At 40.5% G+C, this 18,824-nt stretch overlaps 1 protein-coding gene across 3 annotated transcripts in view; it reads left to right on the top strand.

Moving 5' to 3' along the window:
• Nucleotides 1-11,435: 11,435 nt before the first annotated feature.
• NRIP1 (nuclear receptor interacting protein 1) overlaps nt 11,436-18,824 on the top strand; it is a 105,305-nt gene continuing 97,916 nt past the window's right edge. Inside the window, exon 1 of one of the 3 annotated variants that reach the window (XM_081087422.1) lies at nt 11,436-11,513. The gene's annotated coding sequence lies outside the window, so the exon portion shown is untranslated. Of the gene's footprint in view, nt 11,514-12,594; nt 12,809-18,182; nt 18,388-18,824 lie in introns of those variants that run through there. The other 2 variants (XM_081087420.1, XM_081087421.1) reach the window with 2 other exon arrangements.

Genomic DNA, 18,824 nt, shown 5'->3' with positions numbered 1-18,824 from the left:
CCCAACTCCCCAGTCAGCCCTGCTGTGAGCCCGACCAGGGGCTGCACCTAGGGATTGGGCCTGCCCTCTGCCACCCGAGAGCAGGCCTAAGCATTATCTCCCAAGGGGTCCCAGACTGCGAGAGGGCACAGGCCGGGCTGAGGGACTCCCCTCCCCCCCGGAGTGCACAAATTTTTGTGCACCGGGCCTCTAGTTTTGTATATAAGAATCACAAGCATTAATTTGTAGGTATACAGTTTATAAATAAGATTAATGATGCTACAAGTCCTAATTTATGTGATGCAAAAGACAATGACTGTACTAGAAATATTCGTTTATTGATCTACTGCACCAATTTTACCCTTTCAGTTTTAATAGCCCTATTCATAATCTTGAGAGTACCAATTCTTTGTACTAAGTAAACTTTCTCTCACTTCCACTTCATGGCTATGGCTTATTAGACCAAGGATGGATACTTGCCCATAAAATAAACAGCCCATCAAATATTCTCTTTGGAGAAATGGACCAATAGGCAGTCTGAACAAGTGAAGAATGAAGGCACATTATTGGTGGAGCACCAGGAAGAAGGGCTGCTATGTCCCACTGAGAACTAGTGGGACAGCATTTTCTTAGTTTCATGTGTTTTATACCTTACAAATTTCTTTTTTTTCTCTTCAAATTAATTCGTCTCTCTTCCTTAATATCATAAATGCCCTATCCAAGAGTAAGTGTATTCTTTGTATCCCAACAAGATCAAGATATAATGTACTTGTTAACACCGGTTGACCAAATTTCCAAGAGCTACAATACAATGAAATATGATTAATGCAAAATTTACCCAAATTTAATGATCCTTTGGTAAATTATTGTTCATTTTACAATCTGAAATACTTCATGTTCTTCAGAAACTTTGGGTCTTGCTCTCTACTGGAAATAACTTGTTGACCACTGTGCCAAATACTGCAGGATGACATAACAAATACCATTCTAAGCTTCTAGCATGCTTTTCTGGTTACTAGAGACTAGGAAGCTGAATATTACATACATTTCTCTGACTCGGTGAAGCCAGGGTTTCACAAGTGATCTGGCTTCTGTCCACCAAGTGCATCTATAAGACAAAGAAGGTGAATATGAACATAGGGATGCAGAATCTACGGGACTGTTTTGGCAAGTAATGTGGTTGAGCTATTTTGCTCTTCTATAGAATTATAATGGAGGTTCTTAGTCTTTTTCTTCCTTAGTTCTAAGTGGCAGATGGTGGGTGGAGTTTCCACTTTGCTGTTTCATGGTTCAGCTGGACATTTCTCCTATGTATTATCCAAGCCCGATTCCTGGATCCTAGCAAAAATTTTGTAAATTTTCTATTACTTTGTAATAATATTTTCTGTTTAAATTAGCAAGAGTTAATTTTGTTTTCTGAAGCAAAGAACAATGTCCTATGTAATAACTGGTACCAGAAATGAGATGCTGCAAAGTATAAGTAACACAGTTGAGTAGTGAGTGGAGAGAATCTAATGTTAATGTAGTAGCAAAATATTTGTTTAAATTGTCACTTGCTTAACTTAAAAAGCAGGCTATTTGCTGACTGAGGTGACACCATTAAGAGAAGTACTAAAACAAATTCATAGTGTTGGTAGGTGGTGGTTCATTTTTGCTATTTTTAGCAAAATCCTATGAATAAGATGAACTCAGATTAGAACCAAACTTTGTGGGAGCAGAGGTGGAAGGAAGGGAAATTTACTAAGGGAGGCATTCTCTGCCTATACCTGATAACAACATTGATGAAGACACCAATGATTTGGGCTTTGCAGTTTTGAAAAAGTCATCTGCTTCCATACCTAAACTTGAAGAAGTTTTAAACTGTGGCCATGAAACTCCAGTCATAGCAGGAGGTAAGACTCTTGCTTTATCATAAAGCAGCAGTGATAGATCTTGCTAGCAGGAGGGGATGAATTGTTTTTGCTTCACCATCTAAGCCTTTTATTTCAGATGCTTTCAAGGTAGCCACCATTAATTTTAGGGGCAGAAAGATGGGCAGAGCACAGAGCCCAGTAAATAAAAGATAAGAATCCTCAGGCTCAAAAATCATATCTAGGCAAGACTTTTGGCTAATGTAGTAGTTTGTACATGGAATAGAATGGAACCTAGATCTGCTAAATATTTGAAGAAATTATCCTGTCAAAGAAAATCCAAACTTGTTCTGTAATAGTCTGTGATCATTAAAATTCTAAAAGAACCTCTAATGCCCCAATATTTCAAAATTCATGAGATCTCCAAGAAGTACATCCTCCTCTTTACTCACCTCAGATATATTTGTTGAGGAAAATTGACAAGGAAGAGCCTCCCAGGGTCAGATCCAGGAGCAACAGAGGATAAGGCATGAAGAAAAACATTTAAGAGAAAGACCCAGAAACTAACAGTTTGGCCAACCAATGAACTTTCTGCAGAGCTAGGGAATGGAGTCTATTACAGCTAAGTGAGTTTTGATAATTATTATGCATCGTGACTAATGTGTATTTTTCATTTTCCCTTTTCCACATGACAGGTTTATCACAATGATCCATTCCTTCTCCACCATTAAAAACTTAAATGTACTGATTGGCGAAAACATGTCTTTAGTTTATTGGTTGCCAGCATATAAGTTGCCCCATCTGGGCTTCTAGGAGAGAGCTTCATATCACCCAGAAATTTTAGGCAGTGGATTTGATGCAGTAACAGAAAGAGACATAGTTCTTGACCCCTTGGAGAAGCAATATGATTGTTCTATATATGAAAACAAAAGCATGTATGTTGGTTTGGGAAATCAAAGAGGCAAACCATGACAGAAATGTTAATAGCTTACTGTAGTGGTTTTAAAATATGTCCACACATTTTTGATGCCCTTCCATTCAAGATGATTTTCCCCATATGAGTGGAGTTAACTTAGTGGCTCACTTCTAATTAACAGAAAAAGTGGAAGTACCTTGTGTGAATTAGGAGATCAGGTCATAAAGGACACTGCTACCTCATTGCTTTCTCTTGGATAGCTCATTCTGGGGGGCATCAGTGGCCACGTCATCAGGATACTCAAGCAGCTTGTGGAGAGGCTTCTGTGGCAAGGACCTGAGGCCACCTGCCAACAGCCTTGTGTGAGAGTCTTCTTGAAATTGGATCCTCCAGCTCCAGGCAAGCCTTCAGATTACTGCAGACCCTGCCAATATCCTGACTGCAACCACATGAGAGACCTTGTGTCAAAACAATCCAGCTAAGCTGTTCCCGGAGAGTTTACCTATCAGAATCTATAAGATAATAGTGTTTCTCATTTTAAGCTACTAATTTGTGGGGATTTGTTATGCAGCATGAGATAACGAATACACTCACTCAATATCAAGTCTCCTCTTCTTCTTTACAAATAAAATCTTGATTTTATTTGAGTATTGTTCCTATCTAATCCCCACACTCTCTCTGGATACATTCAATGTGATGTTAGCATGAGTTGCTGGATGGTACTTTCAGGAAAATTCCTTAAAAAGGTGATAGGCCACCCAAATTCTTCCTACCTAATATATGGATTTCTATTAGCCAACTAACATCGTGAGGCAACCTTGAGGGAAAAAGCCAAGAGCTAAAGATGACAGAATAGAAACAATCTAGAAATGATGATGGCATCATTAAACCAGACCCACAAATGCACTTGTGGACTTATATGTATTGCCCATGGATACAGACAATAGTGTGGTGAAGGAATGGGGTGGGGTAAGGACTAGGTAGAGGTGGGGAGGGAGGGATAGAGATATTTGTAATACTGTCAACAATTAAAAATATATATAGAATTTCACAGAAAATGAACTTACTGCTCCAAAACACTCAAGACATTTAGGCACACCCAAATCTAAAAAACAAAAACAAAAAACCCTATCTTGGTTGAATCATTATTTGTTTTTATATCTGTAATTAGCAACCAAATGTAGTTATTAGCTGATGAAATCTGGAATTCAATGTCTTGGAAATCTGACATTTAGAAATAAAATACATTGCACTACCTAATAAGAGCAATAATTTAACTTTGTAGGAATAGTTATAAATTAATGAGTTGTGTACCTAGTATAAGTCAGCTTTGTGGGACATGAGTGGTATATGTTGTTCATCCAGGATTCTTTTCCTAGGTCACCTCTGGAATTCCATGTTGGCATTGCTGAAAGACCACACGTATGGACACTTAGTATGGTGCACACTGCATTACTAACACTGGGGCTGTCCTGATGATAATGTCTTTCACCCTTCCTGTCATTTAAGAATCACAAAGCAGCCCTACCGGTTTGGCTCAGTGGGTAGAGTGTCGGCCTGCAGACTGAAAGGTCCCAGGTTCGATTCCAGTCAAGGGCATGTACCTTGGTTGTGGGCACATCCCCACTAGGTGTGCAGGAGGCTGCTGATCGATGTTTCTCTCTCAATCGATGTTTCTAACTCTATTCCTCTCTCTTCCTCTCTGTAAAAAAATCAATAAAATATATTTTTTAAAAAAGAATCACAAAGCAGCTAAAGTTAATTTGCAACATATAGTTTTCTGGTTTTATAGATATATATTATTATGCTGATTTTTGGCAAGTCATATCAACAAAAAATAATTCTGAGTTGTACCATTTTTAAAAACATTTACTAACTTAATTTTCTAATACATGTCAAAGCTTCGAGTATTTTTCTTTTTTAAAAAAAAAATATATAGTTTTAGTTAGATATAATTCACATACCATACAACTTACCCATTTAAAGTGTACAATTCAAGGTTTTTTTGTATATCTAAAGGGTTGTACAATTACTATTATCAATTTTAGAACATTTTTATCATTCCTAAAAGAAATTCTATACCCATTCTATCCTCATTTTTCCCCAATCTCCTCCCCAGCTTTAGATAATCACTAATTTACTCTGCCTCTATAGATTTGCATATTATGAACATTTCACATAAACAGAATCACAATATGTGCTCTTGTGACTGGATTCTTTTATTCAACATAATCTTTTCAAGTTTATTTATGTCCCAGTATGTACTAGTAGTGCATATGTGTGATTTTTCATTCCCTTTTTATTGATAAGTAGTGTTTCATTGTAAGGATATACCACATTGTTTACCCATTCATCAGTTGATGGATATTTGGGTTGTTGCCCTTTATTAATATTATGAAGAGCACTCGTAGAACATTAATGTATATGTTTTCATGTGGAGATAAATTTTTCATTTCTTTAGAGGATATACTTAGGAGTATAATTGCTGAGTAACCTTCTGAGGAACTGCCAGATTTTTTTCCAAGGTGGCTACAACATTAAAAATTTTTCACCAGCAGTGTATGAGGATTCTAACTATTCTACATTCTCTTCAACACTTGTTCTTATCTTTTTCTTTTTTACTAGTGGCCCAGTGCACAAAATTCATGCACAGGGTAATTCCCTCAGCCCAGCCTGCACCCTCTCCAATTGGGGACCCCTTGGGGGATGTCCGACCGCTGGAAATCTTTTTTACAATCTGGGACTGCTGGCTCCTAACCGCTCACCTGCCTGCCTGCCTGATCATCCCTAACTGCCTCTGCCTGCCTGATTGCCCCTAACTATCCTCCTCTGCCGGCCTGATCTCGCCCCCAATGGCCCTGCCCTGCTGGCCTGATCTTGCAAACAAATGCCCTCACATGCCGCCCTAATTGCCTCTAATCCCCTGCTGGCCTGATCTCACCCTCAACTGCCTTCCCTTGCCAGCCTGATTGCTCCTAGCTGCTTCTTGCCTCGGCCCCCATCACCATGACTTTGTCTGGAAGGAAGTTGGATGTCCAGAAGATGGCCAGTCGGCCCGGTCTAATTATCATATTACACTTTTATTAGTACATATTATAGACATTCCTAGTGAGTTTGAAGTGGTTTTTCATTGTGGTTTTGATTTGTAGTTCCCTGTTGATATGGAGCTTCTTCCCATTTGTTTAATGTATATCTTCTTTGGCAAAATGTCTATTCAGGCCCTTGCCTCAGCCTATGTAATAAAGAGGGAATATGCTAATTGACCCTCATGCTGTCACAAAGATGGCAGCGCCCACAGCCAATAAGGAGGGGATATGCTAATTGACTGCCACGCCCTCAAAGATGGCAGCACCCACAGCCACAAGATGGTGGCACCCAGTCCCCTCAGCCCCACTGGGGCAGCAGGCTTGAGGCAAGGCCAGGTGCATGTCTGCCTCCAGAGACCCCCCAGTCCCCTCACCCCCCCAGCTGCCCAGGGCCACCTGAGGCTCAGGTAACCAGGGCCAGCTGAGGCTTGCGCTGCAGGCAGTGGCAACAACAGAAGTGTGATGGGGCATTGCCTTCCACTGATCTCTGGGTCACCTCCCGCCCCTGAGGGCTCCTGGACTGTGAGAGGAGGCAAGCCGGGCTGAGGGACCCTGTTCCAGTGCATGAATTTACATGCACCGGGCCTCTAGTTAAAAAATAAGTCTTTTTGTTATTGAGTTGTAAAATTTATTTATAAATTTAGATACAAGTCTCTTAACAGATATATGATTTGCTATTTTTCTCTCTCATTCTGTGGATTGTCTTTTCATTTTCTTGATAGTGTCCATTGATACACAAAATATTTTAATTTAAGTCCAATATACCTATTTATTTTTGTCACTTGTGCTTTTGATGTCATATCTAAGAAGGCTTTGCTTAACCAAGGTCATTAAGATTTATTGTTACATTTCCTCCTAAGAGTTTGTAGTTTATTTTTTACATTTAGGCCTACAATCCATTTTAATTTTTGTGTATAGTGCAAAAAAGGGGTCAAATTTCATTCTCTTCCATGTGAATATCCAATTGTCACAGCACTATTTATTGTAAAGGCTATTTGTTCCCCATTAAATTGTGTAGAATTTTAGGGGTATATCTGTGTGTGTGTGTGTGTGTGTGTGTGTGTGTGAGAGAGAGAGAGAGAGAGAGAGAGAGAGAGAGAGAGAGAGAGAACACTAATTTTAGTAAATGTTATGAAAATATAGACTATATAGGAATTTTATGTTACCTAAACTAAACAAATCTAAAACAGATATGCCAGAATCTATGTCTATTTCCTTTGAGGGTCAAACAGTTATACAAATGGTAAATATACATTTTGTTTTCTTATAGCTATTTTCCCTACGGATCCCTGAATAATTTGGGAAAACAGATATGCTTTAGCTGAAGGTTGTCTAAATAAAATCTCTAAATACTAATAGGATCATGTTTTACTCAATTAATTTATATATGGATGGATGTCTGTAAAATCTTGAAAATAAAATTTGTATTCATTTACGACAGGGCTGCTAAGTGAAATCCACATAACCCTTTTCTACATAAAGAGATAGTACTCCGTGTAATGTCTACTTTCAATCATTTAGACATGTTATACTGACACATCATCAAACTGGCAGGTTTTCTTTACCTTCATTGGGATTTTTTTGTCTTAGACTCCTCAACTATACTAGACAACTTCCTGGTTTGGGAATGAGAAGACATTGTCCACATTTGCATTGCATTGAAGTACATGCCTTTTTGTTGTACACTTACAGCTGCTTTCTTTTGGCTATTGGTGTTTAGTTATACTATGTCATAAAGACCACTTTATTTTCAGACATTTTTTAAGATCCCATATTCAGGATTCATTTAAGTATAGAATTGTCAGTTCTTGGCACTCAAGACATCCAGAAAGTAAAAGCTTCAATCTCATTAGGGAAAGCTGCACAGTAACCTGCAGACAGGGTCAAACAGTTATACAAATGGTAAATATACATTTTGTTTTCTTATAGCTATTTTCCCTACAGATGCCTGAATAATTTGGGAAAACAGATATACTTTAGCTGAAGGTTGTCTAAATAAAATCTCTAAATACTAATAGGATCATGTTTGACTCAATTAATTTATATATGAATGGATGTCTGTAAAATCCTGAAAATAAAATTTGTATTCATTTACGACAGGGCTGCTAAGTGAAATCCATATAACCCATGTCTACATAAAGAGATAGTACTCCATAGTCTAAACACCTTTATTAAACCTTTCTCAATCCTCTTTCATTGCGGCACTTCCTACTTGCAGCAGCTTCAGGCAGGTGACTGCCTCAAAGGCTGGAGTAGATTTTACAGCCCACCAGCAACTGAGCATGGAAGAATTAAAGAACAAAACCCCAAGCTTTTAGAGCCAGGAATATGTTTGATAGGAGCTAGCATAGTGGTAGTTCTGTGTTCCAGAGAAGACTTTTAAAAGCATATTCAACCCCAAATATATAATGCTTTATTTCTGCCATAAAGCCAGTTTACATTTTCAGTCCACCACCACAGTTAATAGAGACAGGAGTAACTGTGGTTAGACAGCACATAAAATGAAAACTTTGCTGATTCTCTAATTGACATAAAAGCCCAGACATAAGAAAGTAGTCTTTATAACATAGTATAGCTAAACACCAATAACCAACAAATGAAACCTTACATTTAACAAGATTTAAATTTTCATCTCTAAAAAGTTTTTTAACTACACTATTAAAGAATTCATCCAAAAAAGGAATTCATCCATTCTCTAGAGCTACAGTGTTCAGTATTGCTGCATCCGCCACAGTCCACCACTGAGCACTGGAACGTGACTAGTCCAAACAGAGATGTGCCATAGTGTGAAAGCCACACTGGAGTATGAAAATTTAGTGAAAATTTGACATCCTTTTTTAAAATAGCTAATGTTGTATACACTTTGAAATAGTACTTTTGATATATTGGTTTAAATAAAATATGTTATTAAAATTAATTTTACCTGTTTCTTTGTATTTTCTAAATGTAACTACTAGAAAATGTAAAAGTTCATATGCAGCTTACATTTGTGGCTTGTTTTATATTTTTATTTCTCTAGAGGCTAAGAGACTGCATCAGTGTAACTATGCTGGAGTTCGACCTGTTTGTTTTTGTCAGTTGTCATAGTTCATTAGTCACTAGTTCAAAGTGTATAATGTGGGTTCAAATACTTCCCAATGTATATTTTTGTTTACTTCACCCCACTCTAGTGTTAAACAATCATTTTCCTCTACTGAGAATTCCTTTCCCACTTTGCCTACATGGCAAATTCTTCTTACCTTTTAGTAATCAGTTGAAGCATTATTTTCTCAGTAAAATTTTCTTTGAATTCCCTCATCTCACACCTGTACCCCAAGTAAAAATAAACACTCTGTCCTTTGGGGTATGACAGTATCATACCCCAAATCTACTGAATGCCTAAGGTTTGCTCAGCACAGGGATAGGTAGTGGAAGTATGCAAATGTGAACAATAGGGAAATGAACCCTGTGCCTGTAGAGCTTGCCTTTAGAGTGGAATGCAGACAAGTCAACGGCAGGCACAAATTGATATAAAAAATGCTGTAACCGGACAGATTCAGGGAGCATATCATAAACATACCTTTCCCAGGCTACTTCTTTGTGGTAGATGAACATAGTAAGCCTGTAGTATAAGTATGTGATCCCAAGGAAACCCTTGGTTCATAAAAAGACTCATGTTTAGTATATAAACTGAAGGGCATTTTTTTCACTTCATAATTGGTTAAAATGAGAGTTATTCTCAAAATACAAATTACTGGGAGGGGGTTGGGAGACTGGGTAAAAAAGGTAAAGGAACTGTGAAGTATAAATTGGCAGTTACAAAATAGTCAAAGGATGGAAAATACAGCATAGGGAATACAGTCAATAAATTGTAATAACTGTATGGTGTCAGGTGGGTACTAGACTTATCAGGGGGATCCCTTCATTAAGTTATATAAATGTCTAACCTTTATGCTGTACACCCGAAACTAAAATAATATTGGATAGCAACTGTAATTAAAAAATAAAATAAATACAAATTACTGAATAGGCAATCTTACATTACATATATGCCCCAGGATTCTTGCAATGACTCTCCTAGCCAGGAAATTTAGGTATTGATTTTTTAAAAACAAAGAACAAGAAGAAAATGGCTCCAGTTAGCATGATTAAGTAAACATGAATTCTACAAAAGGTTTGCACTTAATTGAACATTAATGTACTATCAAAAAGAGCTCAGGATTTCAATAATTGGATTTCTGTGAGACTGAAAGATAGATAAATAATAAGAGGTAACTTTGTTAAGTCATCTAACATATGGCAGTGGACTTCTTAACACTAGTGTTGGAGGGCAAGACAGTTAAGTGTAACTTAACTTATTAGGAGATACAATCTCAATGATCTAAACCCCACTTAAGAAGAAAAAAAAAGCGCTTTTTAAAGCAACGTCTGAGCAGTCCAAATATCTGTCCCAAAGTCTGTGCACTAAGGTTCATAGGCCTTTACTTCTTGGTGAGCACAAGTCCCTTATGCAGAACAGATTTTTACTTTAGATTGAACTCTGAAAAGTGAGGCTATCTGGATTCCCAGCCTGCACCAGACTAGAAGCTGCCAATCAGAAGAGGAGGAGGATTTTAGAGGCAGGCATGCCGGCAACAGAGAAAGGACAACAGATTGTTGTTTTAGTGAAGTGGGGAAGAGAGAAACTACAAGACAGAGATAATCACTAGGTCATTGTGTCCTAGAGTCCTTCAATGCAGTGATTCACAACTTACATACCTCCTGGGAGCATCCCTAACACCTAGAAAGGAGCCTAATATATAATGGGAACTTGATATATGTATGTGTTGAATCCACTACAACTTACTACAATCAATTCTTGAAGTAAAGTTAAAGTATTTTTAAGAAAAAGCTGAATGAAAGTCCAGTAAACTGCCTAAGAAAATAGCATTTATAATAGATTTTAGAACTTTGTATAACAGTTAAAAAACAGTTTTTTAAAAAGTGAGTTTGACTCCTTAAAGAGCCAAGTTCAAATTATGCTGTAACTGAAGCAGTTTGCTTTGGGTCAATCCTGGGAAAATGATGCATTATAGAACAGCAGATTTGTTATGTTACCTAGAGATTTCAAACTGTGGTATATGCAAATAATAAGCTATCATCCGAGGTTTTAACTATATATGATAGCAACTGACGGCACAGTTGAATCACTAGGTTGATGTAAAATAATTGGTCTAAAATGCACAATTACCATTAAGCAAAATAGTCCTATCATGTGCCCAGCACTGTGCTAGGTGCTGGATTTATTAAGTATTAATTTTAAAAATTGCTTTCACTTTTAAGATTATGAAGGTATTCCAAAACTCTCATTCACATTTTTAAAGGTTAAAGGAAATTTTAAATGCACAACACAGCCATTATATAACAGGCATAGAATACTGTTTTAGGACTTGTATAATTTTTTAAAAAGTCACTAGCAACTCTTTTCAAAGAATAGAATTCTGAAGGATATGAAAACCTACATACAAGAATGGAGTGCCTCATCGCTCATTTGCTTCGTGTAATAAGTGTTCTATTGAACACAGGCATGCCATATCGAAGCTAAGGCGAGGCTAAGCTGCACGTTGACGTTTTTGTATTAAGCGCAAGTTCAGCAATGGCACTCATTTCCTCGGGTAGTCTTTTTCACGGCGAGTTACTAAATGCTAGATGCCTGATACCTGGGTAAGTATTGAAGGGGCGTTAATAAATCTAGTGAGCCGTTTGGGGTGTGTTGAGGAAACGGTTTTATAACAACAAATATAAGAACGGAGAAATTATGGTTTCCTAGGACTCTCTCCTCCCTCCACTTTCTCTCTTCACCAATCCATATCCCCCCGAATTGGAGGCGGGTTCAGCAAGATTAGGCTGCAGGAAGCACAGAGGCTCCGCAGCGCTGCCGCCGGGGCCTCGTGATGTAATTGTTATTTCGTATTCCGAGACTGAGCCGAAGCAGCTGCCAAAGCGGGGGCAGCCGTTCCTCTAGCTGCGTCCTGACGGTCGAATTCTTCCCGGGATGAGAGGTTCGCGGACGGGCTCCGCGGGAGACTTCGCCCAGACAAAGCCGCCGGAGCCCAGCCCCGCTCCCGGCTGCGCCGCGCGCCCGAGGCGCCGAGCGGGGCTCCCCGGCGGTCTCCCCCCACGATGCCACCTGGAGTCCCTCCACGTTTATTCCTGGGCGCCTACTGCGTGCTGGGCGTGGGGTCAAAGTGACCTGGAGTTAGTGCCCGTCCCCGAGATTAAAGCAGGACTCGCAGGTTACCAGGAGGAGGAAGTCGGGGTGAGGGAGCCCAGGGAGCGGAGTTGTGGGGTGAGATGGGAGGAGGGGCGCCCCGGCCCCAGGTTGTGCCCCCAAACAGAGCCCGTGGCCTTTGTAACCGAACGACGCCCCGGGCCCCAGAGACGGGGGCGGGGGGGGGGGGGTCTGTCCAGGCGCCGTGCGGTCGGGGCGGCGGGACCGACCCGGGAGCCCCGGGGACGGCTCGGCGCGAGGCACCCACCTCCCCGGCCGCCGCGAGGCCCCGCAGCCCCCGCCCGGCCGTCTGGAGGGCGGGCCGGGAGGGAAACCGCACCAGGGGCGTCCTCGGCTCCCGCGAGCTGCGCGGACCCGAGTGGCGTCCTCCGGCCCCGGGGACAATGGAGGGAGGGGAAAAAAGGGTTAAGAAACTTGGCTGAAGCGCTGAATGGCGTGGGGCGGCGAGGGGAGGGGCTGGGCCGCGGCCGCCGGCGGCGGAGGGAGGAGCGCGGCTGCGGGCGGCGGGAGCGAGGCGCTCGAGTCAGCCGCGCAGGCATTGCAGCAGAGCCCCGAACGCGGGAGGCGGCGGCGGCGGCGAGGTCGGGGGACGACACGGCCCACGCCCGCCCGTGGCCTCGCGTCCGCCGCTGCGCTCGGAGGAAAGAGCTCGCCGGGGGAGGTCGGGCGCGGGCGCCTCCGCGGAGCAAGCCTGACGGAGCCCGGGCGCGGAGCCGCGGCGGCTCGGGTGAGTGCGGCCGCAGTCGGGGTCCGAGGAGCGGCGGCGGCGGCGGCGACGCCGGAAACGGCCCGGAGCGCGGCCCGCGGCGTTGGCGTGGGCGGCAGGGCCTCGGGGCGTCGGGGCGCCGAGGACCGCGCGGCCGGCGGCGGGAGCGAGTGCGGGCGGCGGGTGGGCTCGGCGCGGGGGCAGCGTTCCCGGGGAGTCCCGCCCCTCCCGCCGGCTCCGCGTCTCCCGGGAACTCTCGGGGCCCGGGCGGTGGAGCCGGCAAGTTGTGCAGTTGGCCCCGGGCTCGCCGGCCGGTCCGTGCCCGTCCCAGGTCGAGGGGCGGCCGCCGTGCGTCCCGCGAGCCGGGCGACCGGGCCTGGGTCGCGGCGCCCCGCTGCCCCCTCGGGCGCTTCTCGCCTCGCACCGCCCGGTCCTGCTGCCCGGGGCGTCCTGGGCGGGCCGGGCGCAGCTCCTCGCCTCTCGCCGGTGCCTCCCTGCTCGGTGCTCGCGGGATTCCCGGACAGGAAAAGCCAGTAGGAAAAGGGACGGCGCCCTGGCCCCACCGGAGCCCCCAGGCCGGGTCGTCGGCGCTCGTCGTTGCCCTCCGCGGGCCAGGCTCCTCGGACCCGAGGCCTCAACCATCACTTTACCCGGAGCCAGAACCCGGGCTCGCGTTCAGTGAGTCCTGGGAGGCTGCTTCTCTCTCCTCCTGCATCTGCCTTCTTCTCGGGACTGTTGTTTTAGGAAGGGTGTCCCTGGAAATATTCTACGCATTCTCCCATCTTTCCCAGAGTAGTTTCCAAATTGTGATCCCGTTGGTGTTCAGTCTGAAGGAACAAAGGAATCTACTGTGTCTTAGAGGCGAACAGGCTGGGAGTCGGTGACACATGTTGATCTCAGAAGCATTACAGGAGTTTCTACCTTCTAGCTCCTTAGTGACTAAATTGGGTTGTGAAGATAGTAAAAGTACAGAATGATAAGTACTTTTGAGTTCTTAAAATATTTAATAGGACGTTGTATTTTGGAAAAAAATTAAGACGTTCCCAGCTACAAGGGCTTTTTACTCAGTTGGTGCAACTAAGTTGGAGTTTGTCTCCAGTAATGTAAATGATTAAATGTGAGAGTGTTCTGAAAAACTGTCTTTAGAGGAATGGTATCCAAAGTAAAAAGGTTATTGGGTTATATATGATAAATGCTCTTTATATTATGGGGGGGGGGGCAATTGTGAAGTAAAGGGTTTTGGAAGTTTATTCTTTAAAGTTATGAATTGCATTGAACCTGCTTATTAGTGAATCATAGGCTTAGCAAGTGGGTGGCATCTTCCTGATGTGATCATTCAGTGTTTAATCACCAGTTTGCTACCTTTGTTGAAGAGACTGAACTAAGTGGACTTTTTAAACAAATGGTGCTTCAACTGCCTAGCACCTAATGTGGGTTGCTGCCTGTAGTATGTTGAAATGTAACTTGCACTGGTTTTGCCTAGCCATTAGGTAATGGGGATTGGGTTTAACTGGTTCAGAGGCTAGTGGCTTCATGACCAATAGTAACTTTTCTCTGCCTGGAATTAGTTCCTGGAGACAAAGAAGGGTCAGTCAGCAGAACAGCTACTGCCCTGCAGGCTGCAGAATTGTTACTCCGATCTGTTTCATACATTCTCATAGGGAAAGACCCCTTTCCATACTTACCTCTGAAAGTGCCTGAGGTATGTGAGGGGAGAAAAATAAAAATGAAAATATAGATGGTTGGTTTTACTCAAATGATTTCTCTGTAGTGCCCCTGAAGTAGTTGATTTTACACCTTGCTTTAGACCCACTTCTTGCATGTGTCTCTGAACTATGCAGAACTTGGATTTTACTAATTTAAACACCCTAAAACATTGTAAGTTCCCAATAAAGAAGTGTCTTAAAAGAAGCTAAAGGCTCTTCTAACTCTTGGAGTTTTAAGAGCAAAACATCCAGATAAAAAATAACCTATACCACCACCTAGAGTCTGTTTGTTAGTTTATTGCTCCTGAAGTTTGCTTAAATTGACGTCTCTTGTGGTTCCAATAGACCTAAAAAATGATTAAGAAGTGCTAGCTTACAAAAGGCCATCCAAGAGAACAAATATTTGTGTATTAAATAGCAAGTGTCAATTTAAATGATCCGTGCTACCTTTAGAATTGAATGCTATGTCATATTAAGTTGAGTGGGCCGTTCTCCAAAAGATAATAATTGAGAAGAATTTAAAACAGGTATTCTCAGTTTGTGTCCCAAGGTAGCTCTCATTGTTTAAAGACTTTCTGCATTGTTACCAGAGATTCAAGAAATCTTCAAGAATCTAAATTCCTTTCGGACTCCTTGAGGTCCAGGTGAAACAAAAGCAATGATAAAATAAAAATATAAGGAAATGTTAAAACTCCAAAAAATTCTGGAAATTCAAAGGTAAAAGAGAATGTAGGCTATAGTAGAATTGTGGTTCAGAGATGCGAAAAGTAAAATCAACGTGAAATAAAGTGGTAATCTGCCTTGTTGGTGGTTTATAGATAATAAAGCAATCTGTTAAATGGGAAACCTTAGGAAGGCAGCCTTGTTGCCACGTGGCTTATATTGTCCATGGAGGAAGTAATGCTCCTCTTTAAATGCTATAACCCGAGAAAAAGAAGGCCTCCAGGATCTTTAATTAAATACCAGTCGAACAGAGAGAACTAGAACACTGTATTAATTCTGTCAAACATCACTATTTTAGAACATTGAGGACAACTAAAAATGAATTAACTCATATCTGAAAGCAGAATTCTATGGAAGGTGACAGATGAGGTAAAACATGTCAATCCAGTGGAATAAATAGGGAGATAAGGAGATGTCATCCTTGGCTCTCTGGAACTATTAGAGGGAAGAATGTTATTATTAATTATACAGATTCCATTGCAAATCAGTACTAGAAGATGCTGGCATAGAAGTAATTTTAAGCTAGCGTGGCTAAGGATATCTGACATTAAAGGAATTAGGTTTTTAGTTTTAAAACTTTAAGATTGTAAGCAACTTAAAAACAATAGTTTTGTGTATCAGGTTAAAAGATAATTCTGCCCAAAATAAGTTCAAAACATCTCACTTTTATGAAGAAAATTTGTTTAATTAAAATTTTGATAGGTTCAGTTTTGCCTTTTAAACTTCAGGATTAGGTTTTAAAGTGTAGGTTAATAGAGAAGAAGGAGTTCTAGTCTATGCTAAGCCTCTCTTTTTATTGCTATCGTTCTCGTCTCCTTTTCTACAATAAATAGCTGCTACATCTTTGGATGTTTTTGTCTATGAAAAGCCTTCTTCATTTGTTGCTTCTATTCTTGGCTGTGGTGGGGGGTGAAGGTTCTTTACTCTTGTGCTTTTTCTATATGCCACTCCACGTGGCGTGGCTGATACACAGGGTAGATTTTGTGTTGTTTTAATAATGATTTACTGTTACATGGATGAAGACTGGGGAAAAAAGCATTTGCTCTTCTAACAAAGTCCTTTGTACCCATGTCTTCCAACTGGAGAAATATTTTTATGAAAAGCAACTTTTGATTACTATTGAAAAGTTGAACATTTTCAACAGAAGGGGGGGCACTTTCAGGATAATGAGTTCAAAGGCGTGAATTGTTCAAGATGCATATCCTTAAGTTGAAGTTTTTTGTAGGGACTGTGAGGGTGGGGAGCAAGCTCATTCTGTAGTATTTAGGTAACACAATAATCAGAGAAATATAACACCAGGGTAGTCACTAAGACTTGAGAAGGTAAAAATGAGGCATGTCAGATGATGAAGCAGGCTGATGGAATGGAACTGAGGATTATGTTCAGAGGTTGCAATGAACAAAAAGTAAACGAGATAGATCTTGTTTCTGTATCCTGTTTGCATCTGATGCTGAAGCAGGGACATGAATTGCTGATGGTAATGGAGTCCCTTTTATAAGAGCAGCAATATTACATAAATAGTGGTTGTTTGAGGGGCAGCAATGACAAATTTTGCATTTGTACATTGTACACTTAGTTTTTTAAATTTCTCTTAAATATATCTCATAGAGGATCAACATTGGTTGCCAGAATAGAACCAGAAATTATAGTTTGGGGAAAAAATTAATATTAGATTTTTTAAAATTATTCTTTTTAAGGTTTGGTATTTTCCAATGGTCTTATTTGAACATGGAAAACAGAATGCTGAGGTTTGGGTGGTTAACTGGAGAACTCTTTGATAGGATATCTGATAATAGGATATTTGGTGTAAATAATTACAGAAAGGGTGGTTTTATTTTTTTCAAACTAAATATAAGGATTGAGATAAGTAGGACCTTATACTAATTGCTGTCATTTATATATAGTACACACACTGCATTATGCAAATTCAAATGGGTTCCTATGCTATTTTGCAAATAGTAAAAATAAAGCACTACAAAACTTGTGGTATTTTAGGAACATAAGATAAGTTTTTTAAGATCGTAAAATATTGAGAAGAACAAGAATGAGGAAAATGTAAATGTTACACATTTTACAACTATATTAGGATTTTGTTAAAATTAATACTTTGAACAATGCTGGAGATAACATTTAGTCTAAAAGTAGAAGCAATACAGTGAGAAACAGATTTGAAGAATTTGGAAGACTGGCAAATCACAGATATAGAAAAAAGTCACTTTTTGGAGATATGAAGTAAAAAGGACTCGTTCTGTTTACTTAGTAGTATTAAGATATTTTTAAAAGGCTATAACAGATTTTAACATGGATTGTTCTTGAAGATAATTTTATAGATAATCACCTGTTAAAGAAATTATAATTCATCTGATTTGTTTTTTGGTCAAAATAAATTTAAGAAGAACTCCAGAATTTGTTGAAGCTTCAGCTAGGAAGATGCTTGTGGTATCCATCCATCCAACCATCATCCCTCCCTCCCTTCCCACCTTTTCCCCTCCACTTTCCCTCCCTCCCTCCTTCCCTTCCTCCCTCTTTTAATAAATAGGGCTAGAATAAAAAAAAAAAACATTTTGTTAAGAAACTTGGAAATAGAATTGCTTCTCTGACAGGGTTAATAGTTATGTTTTGAGTTCAAAGCTAGTGTGGTTCAGTATCCCCAGAACATTCTTAAACTTTGTATGCCTCTGAATAAAGTTCTAAATTAAAACCCGTATTCCTCTTTAGCTTTGTGTCATTTAGCAAAAATACATTTAAGAATGGAAGGAAGAGACCCTTATTTGACTGAAATTCCAGGTCATTCGTGTGACTAAGCCTACTGTCTCAAGAAATCTTAAACTGGAAGCCTGTTGGGAATTTGAGTCATCAGCTTAAGATACCATGGGGACTAGGACAATTCTCATTGGCCTGATGCTGGTGTTTATTCAGAGCTTTGGTGGAAAGGAGTCTTTCACCCTTGAACTTCTAATTAAGAAAGTCATTTGTTAGTTACCTGTTAAATGATGATTCAAGGCTACTCCTTGTTTTCAAATCTATAATTTGCTAATGGGTTGAGAACAGCTCGGGAAATAAGGAATTAGAAGCTTTTGTTGTTAGTAGTGTGCTTTGATTATTTTACTTTTGTTTTCTTTAACAGCTAAAATAGATAAGAGGAAAAGGAAAACTTAAGCCTCTTTGTGGGTAAGCTAGTTTTTCGTAGTTGTGTGCTTTTAATTGTTGAATTTGCCTCTACTGTACTAATGTGAACATGTTAATGTTGCTGAATTTAAAAAATCAGATGATAATTTAACACTGCTATAGTAAGTAGGAAACTGCATTTATATTCAAACTTAAAATGAGAATAGTATTATAATTGTTTTGGAGATTTAATGACAATATAGATAAGAGCCTGACATTAACAGGACACAATATAAGTTGAAGAGTCAGAAGTTCAGAATAAAATGGGACTTCTCTCTTGAGGAATCTTATCTAAAAATCAAGAGATGTGAATTGCTTAAAGGATTACAACTGCTTTTTGAAATGCAGTCTTTTATGTTCTACAATAAAGTGGTAGATTTATACAGTGGAAAAAAAGACTAATTAAGGAAAGGAAGGAGGACAGAATAAAGTGGAGAAAA

This window comes from Myotis nattereri (genome assembly GCF_964212035.1).
Source record: "Myotis nattereri genome assembly, chromosome: 3".
Lineage (NCBI taxonomy): Eukaryota > Metazoa > Chordata > Mammalia > Chiroptera > Vespertilionidae > Myotis > Myotis nattereri.
The sequence above is the reverse complement of the archived record's forward strand: the minus strand, read 5'-3'. Positions and strand labels throughout refer to the sequence as shown.